This window comes from Furipterus horrens, unplaced genomic scaffold, assembly GCF_987537825.1.
Source record: "Furipterus horrens unplaced genomic scaffold, mFurHor1.1.pri manual_scaffold_2, whole genome shotgun sequence".
Lineage (NCBI taxonomy): Eukaryota > Metazoa > Chordata > Mammalia > Chiroptera > Furipteridae > Furipterus > Furipterus horrens.
The window spans coordinates 105,774,335-105,794,388 of NW_028327172.1; positions in this window are offsets into that span (position 1 = coordinate 105,774,335).

Consider the following 20,054-nt stretch of genomic DNA (forward strand, 5'->3'; position numbering starts at 1 on the left):
TAAAATACAGATTCTGGCTCAGTGTGCCTGCGTGGGGCCTGAGATTCTGTATTTCTAACCAGCTTCCTGGTGATGCCTGCCTAGTCTGGCAGGCTACCCTTTGAGTAGCAAGAATATAGAATATAGGTACAAATAAATATTCTTCCCTTTATTAACTCTATTGCTTTATAGAAAAGGGGCAAATATTACTAACAAAGTTTCTTACAAGAGATAGATAGAAATAAGAAAAAATAACTGGTTAATAGAATGTTTATGATAGTTCTGTACCCAAAGAGTGTCCCAGTCTTAGCAAAGACACACCTAGGATCTACCATTTGTTTTGTTTCAAGATTTCTCCATTTACTAAACTTTACATACATAAACTGGTTCATGCAAACACTCCCAGAGGTACAAGGATAAGCCAGTTCAGATGTTTCCCTTTGTAATAGGCACTCATGGGGAAGGTGTGTGATCTCAGGAATTGAGTGGCACTGCATTTGTGATGAGCAACCCCGATTTATGAGCAACTGATCTATGCACTTACATTAGCAGTGACCCTTTTCTTCTCACACAGCCCCAGGAGCCCACCCACACTCATTGCCAACAACTCCAGCAGATAACACCAGAGTATGAATGACATTTTTTGGAAATGATTATTCTGTACCCCCACTTCTTGACTCTGCCCCAAAGCTAAATCCTAAAAGCTCCTCTGGGCATGGTCAGGGGAATTCCTACACCCTAGCAGGAAGGACTGTTTCTGGCGGTTTTCCATACAAATAAGGTTCTAAGGAGAAGCTCATCTCCATAGTACTTTGTTCTGTTATTTTATGAATTAAAAAACAACTTGAAAACATAGCATGATGTTAAGATTTGGTAATGCTAGTGGAGCATATATAGAGACATTATATTATTCTCAATTTTATGTTTGAATTATTTCACAATAAAAATTGAGCTTGAAAATATAGATCTCCCCAAAATGCACTAACATTAACAACAAAAAAAGCCCAGTTTGAGTGAATCTATAAGAAAATGTGTTAGAGATTTCAAACAATAATCTTCAAATAAATTTTTGAAATCAGTGTAGCTATGTATAGGAAGGGCCTTTACTTCCTTTCAGTGAGTAAAGCAGTAAAAGGAAAAGATAAGATACCAAAGAACACCTAAAGATATTTAAGCAATGAAAGACATGAGCCCTGCCTTCATAGTATTTAGAATAAAGATGGCCCCCAAACAATGAATGTTATCATAAAAGACTCAGGAGGCCATTCCTTCTTGGCCGTTTAGCTGATATCATGCTTAAAAGACTGAAACTCACTTTTTTTATGACGACATTACAAGTGATGGAGACAATATCTCTGGGTATCAGGTATCTAAGAGAAGTAACACAATCCATTACAAAAAAAATGTGTTTATTCCTTAGCTTCTGATCGAAGGTTATATTTCATTCAGCAATAATAACTGTCAAATAAAGGTGATGACTTGTGGAGAAGTGTAAAACTATAATGCAAGCTAGCAAGTAAGAGAACGAAGAATTAATTGTTGATGAAGATAATTCACAAAGCAGCTTTACACCATATAGAAACTTCAAGTATGTTGATTAGAAAACTCATTCATATTTGCTGAATGCACTAGAAATTGGCAAAGTACTCTTTTGGCTTCGGTCTGAAAGCATGTATGCCACATTTAGCCTTAAGCCATTTTGCAGTCATGTACCTACTTTAAATAAGAGTTCTAAAATTATAAACAATAAATATAGAATAAAGTTCTTCTGCAGTTTTTATAGGATATTCTTTCCCCCCTTTCTCTATCCTCCAAATAGAATAAATAAATAAATAAACAAATAAAACAGAACTGCATTCTCAGCAGGGAACAAATATCCACAGGAAACATTATAAAAGAATGAAACAAAATGCAAGTTGGGCTGTTTCCTTAACCCACATATACTAAAATTAACCATCGACCAGGCCTCCTTCCTCATTTAATATCTATGCAATCATCTCAGAAAGTAAGCACAATAGTCACAGAGGAACATTTCCTTTAAGGCCTACTATTGGCATAGATGAAATATGAAGCAGATATATAGCTAGTTTACATAACTAGGTCAGCATCAATGATGTGAGCTAGAAACTTTGTCTAAGAAGCGGTTCCATCTTCTTTTCCATAAGCAAGAACCAAATCATATTAATCTCCCTATATTACCAAGGAAACAATTTAAACAGGACCTGTGTTCCCAAGCTAAATAACAACTTTGAACAAAACCTGCACATGAAGAAATGTTTCCTCCATTGCTTCAAACTAGGAATCAGCCAACACAGGTCCCAGCTCCCCAGATACCCATGGAAATGTCTATGCACCTACTAGCGGGCAAAAGAGTAAAATTTATGATGTGAAAAACATACAAGAACCTTAAAAAGAAAGCGATCAGTGTTCTTTATAATGAAGAGTGAAGAGCAAATTGACAAACACCTAAGAAATATTTTCATTATTTGTCATTTCAGCAACTATAAATTGGCATGAATTTATCATTCTGCTAACCAAAAAAGTTATTCAGGAGTCCTTTATGTCAATCTCTCAATCGAAGGCTAGCTCATTTTTATAAACCATTTTAACATTTATATTCAAAAGTCAAAGTCATCCAAAAGGGTCACAGGACAGAAGTAATTTTTTTTGAAAGCTATTTAAGACACAGAAATGTCACCACAAAAGTTAAATGGAGTAAGAGCAAAGAACTATACTATACACTATATTCTACTAGTAAAAATAAAATTTAAAAACTATGCCAAGCAAGAAAATAAAGATAAATAATTTTATTGCAATTCTAGGTACATAACACATGTTATTAGGTAGACAACCTAAACTGTATTGATCCTCATATACCAAAAGGGGAAAAAATGGGCAATCTTCCACTTACACCAAACTGTTTTCAAAATTCTTTTTTTTATGTGTGGTTCACAAATTTACTTTAATCAAATAAATTTTTAAAAATTCACACTCACAATAAAAACCCTGTATATTCTACATATTGTCATTGAATAAATTGAAAACACTTTCCTTTTCCATCAGTTTCATATGCATTTGTGTGACCAGGCCTGCTCCATCTTCCTCCTCCTCTATTCTTTAACTAGCTAAACTGATATTTTGAAGTCCTGACACAGAACTCTAACTACTAGTGAAAAGAGATGGTTTAACAATTCTGAATGTGGGAGGGGAGGAGAGTATTCTCATCAGGGGGTTAAATGGAAGTACAGTAAGTTGTGAGAATCATAAAAATTTTACATAAGATCGCTGGTGAAAACCCACATCCTGAGACTAGGAAATCTCAGGTGAAAAGCATCAGAAAGGAAAAAAAATGCACCTAGTTTGTAGTACACACTTGACTTAAAAAACTGGGGTGAGGGGTTTAGAGAGAAACACTCTACACTGAAGAAACCCTAGATTCTCCTAATGATTCCTAGGAGAGCTGAATATTGCCACTGCATCTTTTTACTCAGGTTGCTTCCATATCTTGCCAATGGTAAGGAATGCTGCAGTAGATAAAGGAGAGATCCAAGGTGGCAGAGGAGTAAGTGGAAGCTGCACTGACCTCTTCCCAGGACCAATCTGGAATTGCAACGGAATTGTGGAAAAATCATCTGGAACAACCAACTGAACAATAGCTAGAGAGAGGTGTTATGACCATGGACAGACAGAAAAAAACCACTACACCACAACATGACTGGTATGGAGTGTGGAGGACATGCAAGAGGGCTCACTGGGCTTCCATGGGTGGCAGCTTAGGTGCCAGCAGGAAATTTGAGCAGCCACGGGGTTCCCCCTGAGAAGTGTGGGGTCTGAACCCTAAGCTGGGCTCCCCAGCCTACAGCACCAGAGCTTGGAAAGGAAGCCAGAGAGCATCCATCTGTGAAAAGTGGCAGGGTTTCTGGCTGCCAGGTAGAGATGGATGAAGTTACAAAGAACCTCTTAAAGGTCCAATGCAAAATTTCATTTGCAGTCACTCACCCTGGGCTCTCGCAAAGGTGGGGCAGAGTGAACTAGAGATGTTTGAGGAGAGTTTGGGGACAGTGGCTTTGGGGAGTGAACTGATGGAGCAGCCAATAGGATACTTATGCTGACTCATCCCCTGTACTGCTGGAGCTATCTTGCTCAGGCAGAGCAGTCCCCTTCAAGTACATCAGCCTGAGGAGAAGCAATAGCTCTGCCCACAGGAATTACTCTGCCCCACCCTGTGGAACTTAAGCCTGACTGCTGATTACAGATTGACTTGATTAACAACTACAGGAGACAGCCACAGACTGTGGATCCCTGGTGGTCTTGAACAGCTGCCTAGGGCCAGACTGGGACACCATCTGACATCATCAGAGGTGGATCCAAAAGAGAAGAAAGTGGTAAACACTAGATGCTACTGAGATAAATTCCACCACAGTCTTCTTCATGGTTTGTGTTATTGTCTCTCCTGCATAGCTTTTCAACATTCATTTCTTGTCCTTCAAGTTTGTGCATATAAAGTCACTAGTTTTATATTATAGTTTATTTCAAATCCCACATTTTGCTCCTGCCTTCTCTTACTCCATTTAACTTCTTTTTTCCTCTCCTTATTTTTATTTTAAATTTTATTTTCTTTCTTGCTATGACTTGTTTCCCTGCACCCTTACTATTTATCCCCCCTCCAGCCTCTCAAAACCATTTTTGTTGCCATTAATCATTTTATATTCTTTTTCTCATTCTTAAAATACCCTTATTCTCCCCACCTTTATCAATCTTTCCTCGTTGGTTGTGGATATGGTGGTGGTTGTTGCATTTCTTTAATTTTATTTCTAGATATTCACAATTTTTGTATTTCAAATCTCAATTTTTACCATTCTCCTCCCCTACTCCATTTTCCCTTCCTCCTGCCCTTCCTGTTTTCATTATTTTGTTTTGTTTTGTTTTGTTTTGTTTCAAATTTTAATATTTTCCTGCCTTAGCCTGGTTTTCATTCCTCACACGAAAGCCCTGGATGAGATTGCTTCACAGGTGAATTTTACCAAACATTTAGGAAAGAGCTAACTCCTTTCCTTCTCAAACTATTCCAAAAAATTCAAGAAGAGGGAAGTCTCCCAAACTCTTTTTATGAGGCCAGTATCACCCTAATTCCAAAACCAGGTCAAGACACAACAAAGAAAGAAAACTGCAGACCAATTTCACTGATGAACATAGATGCTAAAATCCTCAACAGAATATTGGCAAACTGGATCCAGCAATACATTAAAAAGATCACACACAGTGATCAAGTAGGATTCATCCCTGGGATGCAAGGATGGTACTATATTTACAAATAAGTAAATGTAATACACCACATAAACAAAATGAAAGACAAAAGTCACATGATTGTATCAATATATGCTGAAAAGCATTTGATAAAATACAGCACCATTTATGATAAAAAAAAATGCTCAGCAAAAGTAGAGGGAGCATACCTCCACATACCATATACAATAAACCCACAGCCAACATCATACTCAAGGGGCAAAAACTAAAAGCTTCCTCGCTAAGATCAGAAACAAGACAAGGGTGTCCGCTTTCACCACTTCTATTCGACATAGTATTGGAAGTTCTAGCCACAGTGATCAGACAAGAAGAAGAAATGGAAAAGGAGGAAGTATAACTATCATTATTTACAGATGACATGACGGTGTGCATAGAACACTATAGGTTCCACCAAATAAGTAAATTTGGCAAAATAGCAGGGTACAAAGTCAATATTCAGAAATCAAAGGCATTTCTGTACGCCAACTATAAAGTACCAGAAACAAAAACTAGGGGAAAAAATCCCATTTACTATGGCAACAAGAAAAACAAAGTGCCTAGTAATAAACTAAACCAAGGAGGTAAAAGACCTGTACTCAGAAAACTACAGAACACTGAAGAATTAAGGAAGATACAAATAAATGGAAGCATATATTGTGTTCATGGGTTGGAAGAATTAACATCATTAAAATGTCCATGCTACCTAAAGCAATCTATAGATTCCACACAATCCATATAAAAATACCAATAACATATTTCACAGATTTACAACAAATATTTCAAAAAATTATATGGAACCAAAAACGACCCCAAATAGCCTCAGTAATCTTGAGAAAGAAGAACAAAGTCAGTGGGATCACAATACCTGATATCAAACTACATTACTAGGTCACTGTAATCAAAACAGTCTGGTACTGGCATAATAACAAACACATAGATCAATGGAACGAAATGGAGAGACCAGAAATAAACCCAGGTCTCTATGGTCAATTAATTGACAAATGGGCAGGAACATAAAATGGGGTAAAAATAGCCTCTTCAACAAATGGTGTTGGGAGAACTGGAATGGTACGTGCAAAAAAGTGAAACTAGACCACCAACTTACACTACACATCAGAATAAACTCAAGATGGATAAAAGACTTAAACATAAGCCGTGACACTATAAAAGTCCTAGAGGAAAACACAGGCAGGAAAATTTCAGATATCCCACACAGCAATATTTTTGCCGATAAATCAGCTAGGGCAAGGGAGACAAAGGAAAGAATAAACAAATGGGACTACATCAGGACATCAAGCTAAAAAGGTTCTGCTCAGCTAAAGAAAACATAATCAAAATGAAAAGGAAACCAAACATATGGGAAAACATATTTGTCAAGGATACCTCAAACAAGAGTTTGGTTTCCAAAATATACAAAGAACTCATCCAACTCAACACCAGGAGGACAAACAATCCAATTTAAAAAATGGGCAAAGGACCTGAACAGACACTTCTCCAAGGAGGACATACAGAGGACCCATAGGCATATGAAAGTATATCAACATCAGAAGGCATCAGAGAGATGCAAATTAAAACCATTATGAGATACAAATTCATACATGTCAGAATGGCCATCATTAACAAATCAACAAACAAGTGCTGATGAGGATATGGAGAAAAGGGAACCCTAGTGCACTGTTGCTGGGAATGCAGACTGGTGTAGACACTGTGGAAAACAGGGAATTTTCTCAAAAAACTAAAAATGGAACTGCCTTTTGATCCAGCAATTTCACTGCTAGGATTATACCTGAAGAATCTTGAAACACCAATTCAAAAGAACCTATGCACACCTATGTTCGTAGCAGCGCTATTTACAATAGCAAGTGCTGGAAACAGCCTAAATGCCCATCAGCAAATGAGTGGATCAAAAAACTGTGGTACATTTACACAATGGAATACTATGCAGCAGAAAGAAAGGAGGACATCCTACCTTTCACAACAGCATGGATGGAAATGGAGAGTATTATGTCAAGTTAAGTAAGTCAGGGGGCGAAAGACAAACACTATATGATCTCACCTATAATAGGAACCTAATGAACAAAACAGACAAACGAGCAAAATAGAACCAGAGGCATGGAAACAGGGAACAAACTGACAGTGACAAGAGGGGAGCAGGGAAGGGGTTAAGGGGGGAAAGAAGGGGAAGGGTCTAGTCAAGGAACAGGGAAACAGGTAGGTATAAATGACCCATGGACATGGGCAACAGGGCAGGGATTGACAGTGGGAGGAAGGTTCAGGGCAGAGGAGAGCAATAGGGAAATATTGGGACAACTGTAATAGAATAACAGTAAAAAAAAAAGCAGATGGTGGGAATAAAAGCCACACACACAACTACAAGATAGCTATGCCAATTTTGCACTTCATTTTACTCCCATTTTATAATCCCTCAGTGGTTTAAACACCTCAGAGTTGTCCAAGTTTATTTTTGGAGAAGAGAGGCACTCACTGTCTCTGGCAGGAGTACACTTTGGAGTTGTGTTAAACCGCACTTGACTGCTGGAAGCAGGTCAAAAGGGCAGTTTATGTTGTCATTTTAAAACCATGCCAAAATTATTCAGGAGTTCTAAGAATTAGTACTCTCGAAGCCTGTTTAGATTTATCCCTCCAGCAAAAACATTTTTAAGTATTCATATCTGTCCATAATAAAGTGTTACTTAGGTATCTTTACACTCATAACTTCCATAATGGAAACACAAGGTAATTTCAATATTAAGCCAAATACTTCTCTTTCTCTTAAGATTTTATTTATTTTTAGAGAGGGCATGGGATAGAGAGAGGAAGAGAAATATCAACGCGTGGTTGCCTCTTATGAGCCCCCAACCGGGGACCTGGTCCACAACCCAGACATGTGCGCTGACTGGGAATCGAACCGGCAACCCTTTGGTTTGCAAGCTGGTGCTCAATCAATTGAGCCACACCAGCCAGGGCTCTTTACTAACTTTTCTAAAATACCCAATGTATCACTATAAATTCAAATGGCATGGACAGCTTCAGAATGTATTTCAGAAAATTTGGACTCTGATATCTTCTTTATCAGTACCCTGGCTAGGAGGAAAGGAAAGAAATTCGACTTGTCTACAAGAGGAAAAAAACAACAACAAAAACCCCAAATGACCTCCCCTAGGTTTGATGGGAACCTTTGTTTATATGTGTGAATAGAGAAAAGAATATGAGAGCAGTGAAAAGTACTCATTCTAATTCCACAGATATCTCTTAAATTTTTTAGTTAATGTGGATACAACTCAAAGACTATTTCAAACCTGCACCTTTACACAATGAAGACTTTTCCTTCGCATTCTATTCTACATCACCAGCACCTCTCCCCTCTTCTTTTCGCTAAGATTCCAGCTGAAGGAGGTACCTGTGTTAGTGGTCAATGAAGAGTGACTTAAGGTTGCAAGAAAGAAATCATTAGCGACATCTCTCTACTCAAAAATTATTTCTAAGATATTTTATTACAGAGTTGCATCAGTTCTCCTAAAATACGAAACTATTGCTCTTTTGTTTTGTTTTGTCTTCAGGTCAATTACAACCTGTCACTTCAGTCGCTTATTGTGAAACTACCAGATAACCTCTCCACCGCACTGACGGAGGGTGAAAAGGACTAAACGGCCGTGTTGCACATTTGCAGTCTAAAGCTCGGAAAGGCCAAGGGAGCTTCAGAAACTCCAAATGCCCTAGCCATTTCCACCCATAGTATCGTCTTTGTCACCTTCTGTGAAAACTCTAATTTACAAAAAGCAGCAGCTAAAAAGGGCTTCATCAGCCGCAAGGCCTTGAGGTTACAATGCTCCTGGCAAAGCAAAATTCGTCTTCCATTTCTACACCAACCAAGGCTCTGCCTGCATCCTTCTCTATTCTGACTCCTGGAAAGCTCGCCGTTGCACGGCTCAGGATCATGGGCTCAGGTCGCTGGCCATACAGATGAGTATCCAGTTTGACACACCGGAAGAAGCGCACCCTCCGTCCCGCGCAGCACTGCAGATGGCTGGGTTTCCCCTAGTACCCTCCGCCGCTGGATTTCCACCTCCCAACCACTGTCTCCACTTACAGATCCCGGGTGTCGCCCGAGTCTCCCTCTCCCCGGCGTCCCGGGGTTGGGTAGGGTGACGCGGAGCCTCGTTAAAGGGAAACGCGTGCGGGCAGCCCTTGCCTCCCTTCTACCGGCCCTTCGGTAGTCCCTTCCTCCCTCGAACTCGTCCCACCGCACTTTCTCGGCTGGCTCGTCTTGGCTGGCTCCTGCAGCCAGCCGTCAAATTCCAGGTAGAGCACCGGGTACCGACAGGAAACAGCCGCTGCCTGCAGTGCAGCCGGGTGGGCCCTTGCTGGGACGTGCTGCTTCTGTCCTCAAAAGGAAAGGAAGCCAGGCAGAAAACACAGACACTGGTGGTGGGGCTCGGGCTCAGGGGGCTGCGGACCCTAAGCCTGTATTTCCCCTTACCTCCCTGGAGAACCCTGCCCGGTTAACTCTATTCCGCGGTCCCCGAGTGGTGGGATGCGACTCGGCCTATAAATATTATAAAATGTTAAGAGAAATAAATGAAGTGCATTCTAGGCTCTTACCTAGTGTTGATTATGTGCCTGGAAAATTTTTAATTAGCTAACGGAGATCGGGGGAGGGGCTTTCTTGGTCTGTAAATAAAATCGCCTTCTCCGATGTGTCTGATCTCTGGAACAAGCAGTAGAACTGTCGCTGGCTCGCCTGATGGAAATTCTCGAGAATTTGTCGCCCGCAGTGAGCCAGATGGAGAGACAGGGAAAGCCTTTTCCTGCTGACTGACGGCAGTTCTGGCCAAACCGCGCTTGGAGGGCGGTGCGCCTGAGGAGAGGCACACCAATCAAAGATTCCCGTGGAAACGAGCCTCCCCGTCACTACAGTTTGACTTGGCTGTCCTCTAGCTGTGTATTGTGGAGTGACGTCCACTAGGGCCAGTAGCGACTCGCGGTAACACCCCGAAGGCCTTGGAGCGCTGGCCAATGAGGAGGCATCTCGGTGACGGGTGGGGTCAAGAGTCAACCACCAAGCCTGAGTAGATGACGGGGGACAGCGGGGGTGTAGTTTGGGACGGGGGTGGGGGGGGTAGTTGTGACAACTAGGAAACTGAAAACGGAATGCTAACACTTTGAGCAAAGGCGTTTGAAAACGACATCTGGTTCATTGTTATTCTTTGAAAAACTCACAGTACAACGTTCCGCAAAACTGAACAAGCATCTTGTGATCCCTTTGGAATGTCGACTGCCGACTCATTCATTCAACAAGTATTTGTTTATCTAAGATCTTTTGTAGGCCAGGCACTGTGCTAAACGCTGAAGATATAATCGCAACTCAGACATGGTAGCTGCCTTCATAGGCAGACAGGTAAGCAAGCAAATAAAATAACAAATATCAAGGGAGGAAATGGACAAGGTATGGATATAGAGACTTAGGAGGCTGACATTAGATATGGAGGGTTTGTTATAAGAGAACTTTATAAGATAATATTTAACTGGAAATTGGAAAAGTAAGAAAGAATCAGTCAACGCGGAAACCAAGACAGTAATGATTTTCTGGACAGAGGGAAAATCAGAACAAAGACAGCTTAATATTTCGGAAGAACAGAAGGAAGGCCAGCGTGGCTCCAGTATAGAGTTAAGGAGAGGGCAGTATGAAATTAGGTGGATGAGGTAGACAGAATCAAGACCATGTAGCCAAGTCTTGGAATTTGCATTAATTTTAAATTTGCCCTGGCTAGGTAGCTCAGTTGGTTAGAGTGCTGTCCCTATAAGTCAAAGTTGCAGGTTCCATTCCCCAGTCAGGGCACATACAAGAATCAACCAATGAAAGCATAAATAAGTGAAACAACAAATCAGTGTTCTCAGAGTTTCCCCCTGGCTGGTGTGGCTCTGTGGACTGAGCACTGGCCCCCAAACCATAAGGTCACTGGTTTAATTCGTGGTCAGGGCTGCGAGCCAGGTTAGTTCCCCAGCTAGGGGGGAAGGGGGATGATGCATCACACACTGATGTTTCACTTCCCCCTCTTTCTCCCTCCTTTTCCATCTCTCTGAAAATAAATAAATAAATAAATTTTTAAAGGCAGAGAGACTCAAGATTTTAAAGTTAAATTATTAGCTTGTTTTGACGTATTAGGTATCTTGATTCCAAGACAACTTTTTAAATTGAATTTATTAGGATGACATTAGTTAACAAAATTATATAGGTTTCAGGTACATGATTCTACAATACATCATCTGTATATTGTATTGTGTATTTACCACCCCAAGCCAAGACACTGTTATAAATCCAGTTCATTGAATACTCTGTTTGGAGAGTGATTCTCACATTCATGGATCACAAATTCTAGTAATGATATTTGAGGATTATTACATGTGTTAAAATTTACCTTTCATGGGCTTTCTGAAATTTTATTTGTTTTTAACTTTTTATTGAAGTATTTTTATGTGTGTTTCTGTATACATATACAAAAAAGTATGCATATCCCCGGTGTATACAGCTCAATGAATTTTCACAATCTGAATACACCTGTGTATCCAGTACCCAGATCAAGAAACAGAACATTATTGGCCCTGGCCATGTAGCGCAACTGGTTAGAGCATCATCCCCCATAAGCTAAGGTTACAGGTTCTTTCCCTGTCAGGGCACATACAAGAACAAACCGATGAATGCACAAATAAGTGGAACAACAGATTGATGTCTCTCTCTCAAATCAATAAATTACAGAAAGAAAAAAAGAGAAAGGAAACTATTAACACCCAGGGACAACCATCATACTGCCTTTCAGTCATTGCCTATCCTGACTTTCAACAACATAGCTTAGTTTTGACTGTTTTTTGTACTTCATATATACATATAGAATCATAAAGTCTGGATTCTTTGGAGTTTAACTTCTTGGCAACAATAAGAAACTGTTAATGTGGGAATTTTAAGCTACTTAGTATAAACGTTTTGAATTATCCTTGGCATTTTGACTTTTAAAGCACTTGCAATCTGTATGCTCAGCATTTGAGAACATCATGACTTTGCTACATTCTTTTACTACAATAGACTGCAATCCACAGTCATGTGATAAGCAAGGTCAGTTAGGCTGTCCTAAGAATATGAATATGTTTGACACTAATACAGTTTTTGGAATTACACTTGAAAGCTACACCATTCCACATCATACCAGAGTTTATTACAAATGAAGCCAACAATTTACTTCTTTTTTTTAAATATGCTTTATTGATTATGCTGTTACAGTTGCCCCAATTTCTTTTCCCTTTGTTCTCCTCCACCCAGTGACACCCCCTCCCTCCAGTTGTCCCAACCCTTAGTACATGCCCATTGGTTGTGCATATAGTTCTTCTCAACATCTTCCTGTCTACTCCACTCCCTCCTACTATGCTTCTTAATTCCTGTACCATCTCCCGCCCTTTTCCCCCTTCCCCTCCCTGCTGACTTCCCCCCCAAAATGTTCCCCATATCTATAATTCTTTTTCTACTCTCATTATTTACTTAGTTTGCCTTTGTTTTGGTTCCCTAGCTTCTGTTGTTGGTTCTTGTGATGCAATTTTCATTTTAATGTTCATAGTTTTGATCCTCTTTCTCCTAAACAAGTCCCTTTAACATTTCATATAACAGTGGTTTGGATCTAACGAACTCCTTCAGTTTTACTTTGTCCTGGAAGCACTTTCTCTGCCCTTCTATTCTGAATGACAGCTTCGCTGGGTAGAGTAATCATGGTTGTAGGTTTTTGCTTTTCATTACTTTGAATATTTCTTGCCAGTCCCTTCTTGCCTGCAGAGTTTCTTTTGAGTCTTATTGGGACCCCTTTGTACGTAATTCTCTTTTTCTTCCTTGCTGCCTTTAAGATTCTCTCTTTATCCTTAATTTTTGACATTTTGATTATAATGTGTCTTGGTGTGGTTCTCCCTGGGTCCAGTTTTTTGGAACTCTCTGTGCTTCCTGGACCTGTAAGTCTATTTCCTTCTCCAAGTTAGGGAAGTGCTCCTTCATTATTTTTTCACATAATTTTTCCATTTCTAGTTCTTCTTCTTCACCTTCTGGCAACCCTATGATTCAGATGTTGGCCCACTTATAGCTGTCCTGTAGGTTTCTGAGCCTCTCCTCATTTTCCTCACTTTTTGTTTCCTCTTTCTGCACTGGTTGACTGTTTGTTCCTTCCCTATGTTCCAATTTGTTGATTTGTTGATTTGATCCCTGGTTTTCTTTCATATGTGTTTCTTTTCATTTCAGCAGAACTATCCTTCATTCCTTCCCTGTCTTGTTTAAGATCTGCTGTTAGGTCTATAAGCATTTTTATAACCAACGCTCTAAACTGTGCCTCGGAAAAGTTTCCGATCTGCTGCTTCGCTAGATTAGATATTTGCTGTCTGGTCAGCTGTGACACCAGAATCTCTATCATGATCTGTGTCATCCTGACAGTTTTGTGTTTACCTTTGCTTCCTGGGCAGGGCTGTCACACCTCCTACCTATAGGGGACAGAGCCCCATGCACTCATCACAGCCAGGCAACCCTTCTCACCACGCTGTGGCATTTTCTGTGGGGATGGGGGTCCAATATGGATTCCTGCTGTTCACTCTCCACTGAGAGACTGGGAGCCTCCTCTTCCGTCCCCACCCCCTCTGGGCCTCACAGGCCAAAGCAATGGGGGTCTTCCTTCCCCAATGTTGGAATCGCAAGCTGACAGGTCTGGTCTGCAGCTGATGGTGCTCCCCAGGCACTTCTTGACTTCCCTTAAATATGGGTGTCTGTGCTTACCGCTGTCCCGCCACCATCGCCACTGCTGCTACCACCAGCACAGCTTGACCTCTCCGCCTCAGCTTCACTCCTTCTACCCATCTGGATGAGCACCACTTCTTTATAACTTTGTATGTTGGACTTCCATTTATTTTCTGGAACTTCTGGTTATTTCTGGTTTTGCGGTAGTTGAATTCCTTCTTAATTTTGGAGGGAGACAGAGTGTGTCTGTCTAGGCCTCCATCTTGGCTGGAAGTCTCAATAGTTTACTTCTTTTGAATTATATACTTCTGCTCTTTGAATCTCTGAAGCAAAGTTTAATGTAGTACAAATGTACATCTACTCAACATGAGAGCTCACCATATAATGTCTAAAGAAACAAGTGAACACAATATCTATTTTTTTAAACTTGAACTGTTTTTATTTCACTTTATATTCTAAAAAATTGAATGATTTGATAATAATAACTATCAGGAAATTATACCCGAATGGGTCATAAGACTTTGGGTAGGTGCATGGCATGGGGGCTTATAAAATGTAAAATGACAACATAACAGTTTTGAGTAAGCCACTTGTGGTTTAGGCTAATGAACTACCACAATGAAACTGTTAGAAGAGAAACTGAGGCACATTAAACATGTAAGAAGTTTATTTGAGCAAATTTCTATTGGAATTAGGTAGCACTAAATCAGAAGCAGTTAGGAGCACTGCACCAACAGGAGCTAGAAACAAGATTTTATAGAGAAGATGCAAAAGCAAAGTGAGAAAATTATTTTATTGGCTATAGTCTAAGCAATTACATTTGAAGAACAGTGAAAAAATAAAATAGCGTCACTGCAGTCAAGCTGCTAAATTACTAAAATCAAATAGCTTGAGGCATGAGGAAATGATTTTATTCTTTAAAAAATATTGTTTCTTTTATTGATTCCAGAGAGAGGGGAAGGGAGTGGGGAGAGAAAGAGAGGGAGAGAAACATCTATATGAGACAGAAAACACCAGTTGGCTGCCTCTTGGACATGCCCTAACTGGGGACCAAACCTACAATCCAAGCACATGCCCCAACTAGAAATTGAAGCCATGACCTTTCAGTTTTTGAAACAACGCCCAACCAACTGAGCTACACTAACTAGGGCTGATTCTATTCTTATTTTAACTCGCCTAGAAACATAAAATTTTGAGTTTTCCAGGCCTCTATTCATGCCTAGATATTTATATCAATTTATGTGTGTCAATGTCTGGACTTACACCAGACTTCCAGATAATCCTCTGATTACCACCTGAAGGACTCATGTATCCAGACCACCTAACATCCACTTTATATCCATTATCTAGACCACTGGACATCTGACTGATAACCACCCTGGACCAATCTAAGGCTAAGATTGCAGGACTGATTCGTCTCAAGAAAGTACTTTTTATTATAAGAACTCTTAGCTTTTCTTCTTCATCTTATTGGGGAAAGTCTAGTTAACTCTTTGTGATTGGTTGTCCTTAGGTTTCTATTTCTCAACCTGAGGCAACATAGGCTTAAGTTTTGGTTTGCTTAAGTAAGATACTAAGGCATTAATGTCACCTCAGTCTAATGCCCCCTGGTTTAATATAAGCTACGCATTTTCCTAATTAGTTACTAATATTCCTGGAAGCCATATAGTGTGTAATGATAAATTGATAATGTTACTCAACCAAAGTGGGGTTCCACTGCTTGCTGCCACCAATAGGCAAATTCCGAGGGAGAGGCTCCTAAGGAAGGAAAGAGGTCTTTATTCAAATGCCCAATGAATGGAGGGACTTCCGATCTCCAGGTTCATCAAGTTCATCTCTTCTGCAAAACACAGGCAAAACTCAGAGTAGGAAGCACAGCATCAGGGCGGTGCATTCACAAAGCACTAGCTTTGTCACAACCTCACCAATTGCTTTGGGTTCTCTATTTCCTCTTGTGGCCAGCCCCTCCTTTCCCTGTAGTCTGGCCAGGCTATCGGGATCAATAATAAATAATACTCACTAGTGAATAATCAGTTATTTTCTTATTTAAAAATTGGAGATGGATATTTCTGTATGCTCATGAAGTGTCCCAGAATATGCCATCGCAAAATATGCCTCTTTGGCACATGGATTCTTTTGAGATAAAGGCAATTCAGAGCCAGGAGACGCAGAAAAAGTTCTTTACCACTCCCTGCCTAAGGATAGAGTATAAATTTCTCCTTTTGTAAAATAAATTTACATTTATGAAGGAAATTTCCACTTATAATGGTGTTTCTAGGCAGTACCAGGAAGAGAACCACACCCAGAGACAACTTTTATCATCTAAGAGACTTACCTGTCTAACAAGACGACACTTATTTACCATACATTTTCTCCCTTTACCTCCTCATAACTTGTCTTCCCCACCCAGAAGCCCCAAATCCCTATTCCTTTGTTTAGTCTAAGACAGTATATTAACCTCAATCATCTGGTTGCCTAGAGTCTTATTTTTTGTGTGAAATTTCTATGCATACACACATAATTTAAATGTTTTTTTTTTTTTAATTTGTCTTTTATCAGTTTAATTTCCAGGGTCCCAGCCAGATAACCAATAAAGGGGGAGGGAAACTATATTTTTCTTCTCCTACATTAGAATCAGCAATTTTCCAGATAAATATCTCTATGCTACATTTGGTCTCATGCTACAAACAGAGAACCAGGGATACTAGGATATGTTTTTCCACAGTTCAGGCTGTTCTAGCCAGAATTTCTAGCCCAGATATCCCTTCTCTATGTCACCAGAACAATTGCCAAAACACGAACATAGAAAAATTTTTAATCTTGTCCTTAGACCCAACTAAAACGTGCAGTGATGATCCTATCTTAGAATATAATTGCTATTTTATTCCCATGTGTAATTTACCTCCACAAACATGGAATAAATGGCTTTATCCAATACCAGTGGTACAAATATATGAATTATCTTTCTATCACCATATCTGACTTTTTCTGTTTGACCTTATCCAAGTATTTAATATCACTATGCATTATTCTCATATAGGACTGTTATGAGGGAAGTTGTATTTTATATATGCATATTACAGGAAAAGTTTTAAACAAAATTGCATTTTGTTACTTAAATAACAAAAGCTCAAAACAAGGAGATGAAATATGATAGACATTAGTACCACTTGCCAAATATTCTCATTCTCCACCACCCAGGCAGTTTCTGGCCCTTTTGTGGGTGGTGTTGTGGGAATTTGGGGCACCTGTGAGTAGGTCAGGTCAATGAATTGTATGGAGTTGACAGGGTTTCTGAGTTGGAGCATTCAGTGTTCCCCTGCGAGACTTTCTGTTACTGTCAGTATTTAGCTAGATATTAATAAGTGAAAGGGGCTGGTAAAAGGAGTTAGACATTGAGTTTAATAAACTGGGGAAACATAGCCTGTTTGCTCCACCAGAAAGCTACAGCTTCACACTGAAGGGCACCACAGAATTTCTCCACCAAGGGAATTAACACTTCTTCCCATTCCTGCTTTGGCGGTACTAGATTGTTCTGGTGGGGGAAGTGGGGGACAAAGAGGCCTGTCAGTATACATAGTGGGTGGACCTGCTCAAATCCCGCAAAAAGCTTGAAAAGCTGATTTGTGCTTTTGAAAAGGCACTGGTCTGTCCCAAACCCAAGCTAATATAGTCCCAGGGGAACAAAGAATCTCTCTTTCTCTAGTCCATATCACAATTGCCATGTACACTAACATGACCTCTCTCCATGTCTGAGCAGACTCCACATGCAGGCTCCAGGAGGAAGCCAGAGTGATGCAGTGTAGCCATGGACTGCAGCTTGAAACATATGCCAAGCTAGCCAGATGCTGGGACAGAAACTCTGGGCAAGGGCCTTTATCCTAGCCCTACTGAAGACAAGATTGGATCTTTTCCATGGCAAGACAGATGAAATGGTACATTGGGAAGTCAGGAGAGGAACTCCTTTAATTTTACATTATCTATAAAGTTCACCACAGAACCCCATCCTCCCATGCAGGTCTCTGGAAATTCTTTTTCTCATGACACTGAGAAAACTCATTTTTCACCGATAACATTTCTAGGGTCACTTCCCTCTGTCATTGCAGCCAACAATGTTTCAGAGAGTGGCTGCTCCTTCAGTCTGGGTCCTTGAGTGACTATGAATAGCAGAATCCTGCTGCAATTCACAATGGCCATATAGCATGAGCAAAAAACAAACCTTCATTGCTTTAAGTTACTGATGTTGTTTGTTACTGTATCTTGAGCTAACTTAACCTAGCTTATCACAACTGATACAGAGAGTAGCTCCAACTCAAAAATGTTTGGTTTAGTTTTTCATGGGGCAATTTTAATTAAAGAGAAATTTTTATTCAATTTTTTCAATAACTTTTCATGAAGTTTCTACTGTATATCAAGTACTCTGTTGTAAGGCTCTAGGTTTATAGCAATGAATGAACAATATAACTGGTCTCTGCTAGCAGGAAGATGGAGAGAGGGCAAAGGAGACAGTAAGCATGTATCTAAATATAACGAATGCTATATCTGGAAAAGTATGGCATTCTCTAAATACTATTCCAGCAGTCTTGTGGCTCGTCTTCTCCTTTCTCTCTCTGTCTATCTTCTATAGTTAGGGATTTTTCAGTAACTGAATATACAAGGCTACCAAGAAAGAGTGAGAGGAAAAAAAAACAAGTTTCTAACTCTTGAGAAGTAACTTGGAATTACAGAAAATGTACCTTGCTGGAGCCTGAAACCTGAACTCCAAAATTGCTTTGGACCAATGTGTAGCCTCAGACAAATAGTTAACTTTGCTATGCCCCTGTCTCATCAGATGTAAAATAGCACTAAATACAGCTTCCCTGCTGACTTACATAATTACTGCACAAATTAAATTAGGCGGAGAAGGTAAGGTCCCATGAAAAGTGTTATTATTCTTTGAAGATTTTACAGTGCATTAGAGGAGCTTATAAATAGTTTTAAAAAGCAACATATAAATACATTAAAATTAATATTATACCTTTTGTGGGAAATGGTACAGAATGACATTGTGAAAATTATGCCTTCAGTAATCTAAATCTCAGTGTTTATTGCCAAGTAATATCTGCTAATATACCACTATTAGGATGTGACAGAAACAAGTCAAAAATTCTGTCATCTTCATAACAAATACTCAGTACTTTTCTTGGCAGTAGAATAAAGTGAATGTACAAATAACTAGTTCTATACAAGTGGATAAACAACAGAAAAATGCATGCAGTATTAAAAACTGCCATTGTCTTTGAAATCTGTAATTACAGAAGTGTGTACACTTTTGACCTGTTGGAAATGATATCTAATGTTCAAAGCTCATTTTTTTATTCTGAGTATCATGTGGATTAAAGTTGAGAATCTCAAGGTAACATTGTAAGAGATGATGAAAGGCACATTTGTCACTGTTTGTCAGGCAACCAAAAGCATGAGTTATTGGTATGCACAAACACACCTCCCTTTTTTGTACACAATGTGGGCGTAGGTGCTGAATTGCTTTTCTACTGGTCAGTTTCTCTTCCAATGGCAGAAAAGAAAGTATTCTTTCAAAAATTAATTAGCATACTCTGGGAAAGTACCCAAATGTGTTCTCCACCCCCAGCTCCCCCGCAGTGTTAAATATAGACTTTAAAAACAGGGTTAGCTTTTACTGGTTAAGTTACTTTGGCTTTGGGTGATCTAGATTGTATACACAAAAATACTCCAGGAAAAGTTTTAAAAATTTAAGTAAACTAATAGCACATAATGGTTATTCTATGAAATGTAAGCAAAAAAGAGAGTTAGGTTTTGTTACACATACTTTAATATAAAGAAAATAGAATTCACAGTCTTCCTCCAAGGTTGAAACCAGGAAAGATTTTCCCAGGTTACAAAGGGCAACAAAAATGATGTTCCCTACCCCCACTCAACCTTTGTACATATCATAAGGAAGAGGCCAGAAACTAGAACCTGGAGAGAGGAGAGAGTTACAGCAAAGGAAAAAAGAAAAGCGGACAAAGAGAGA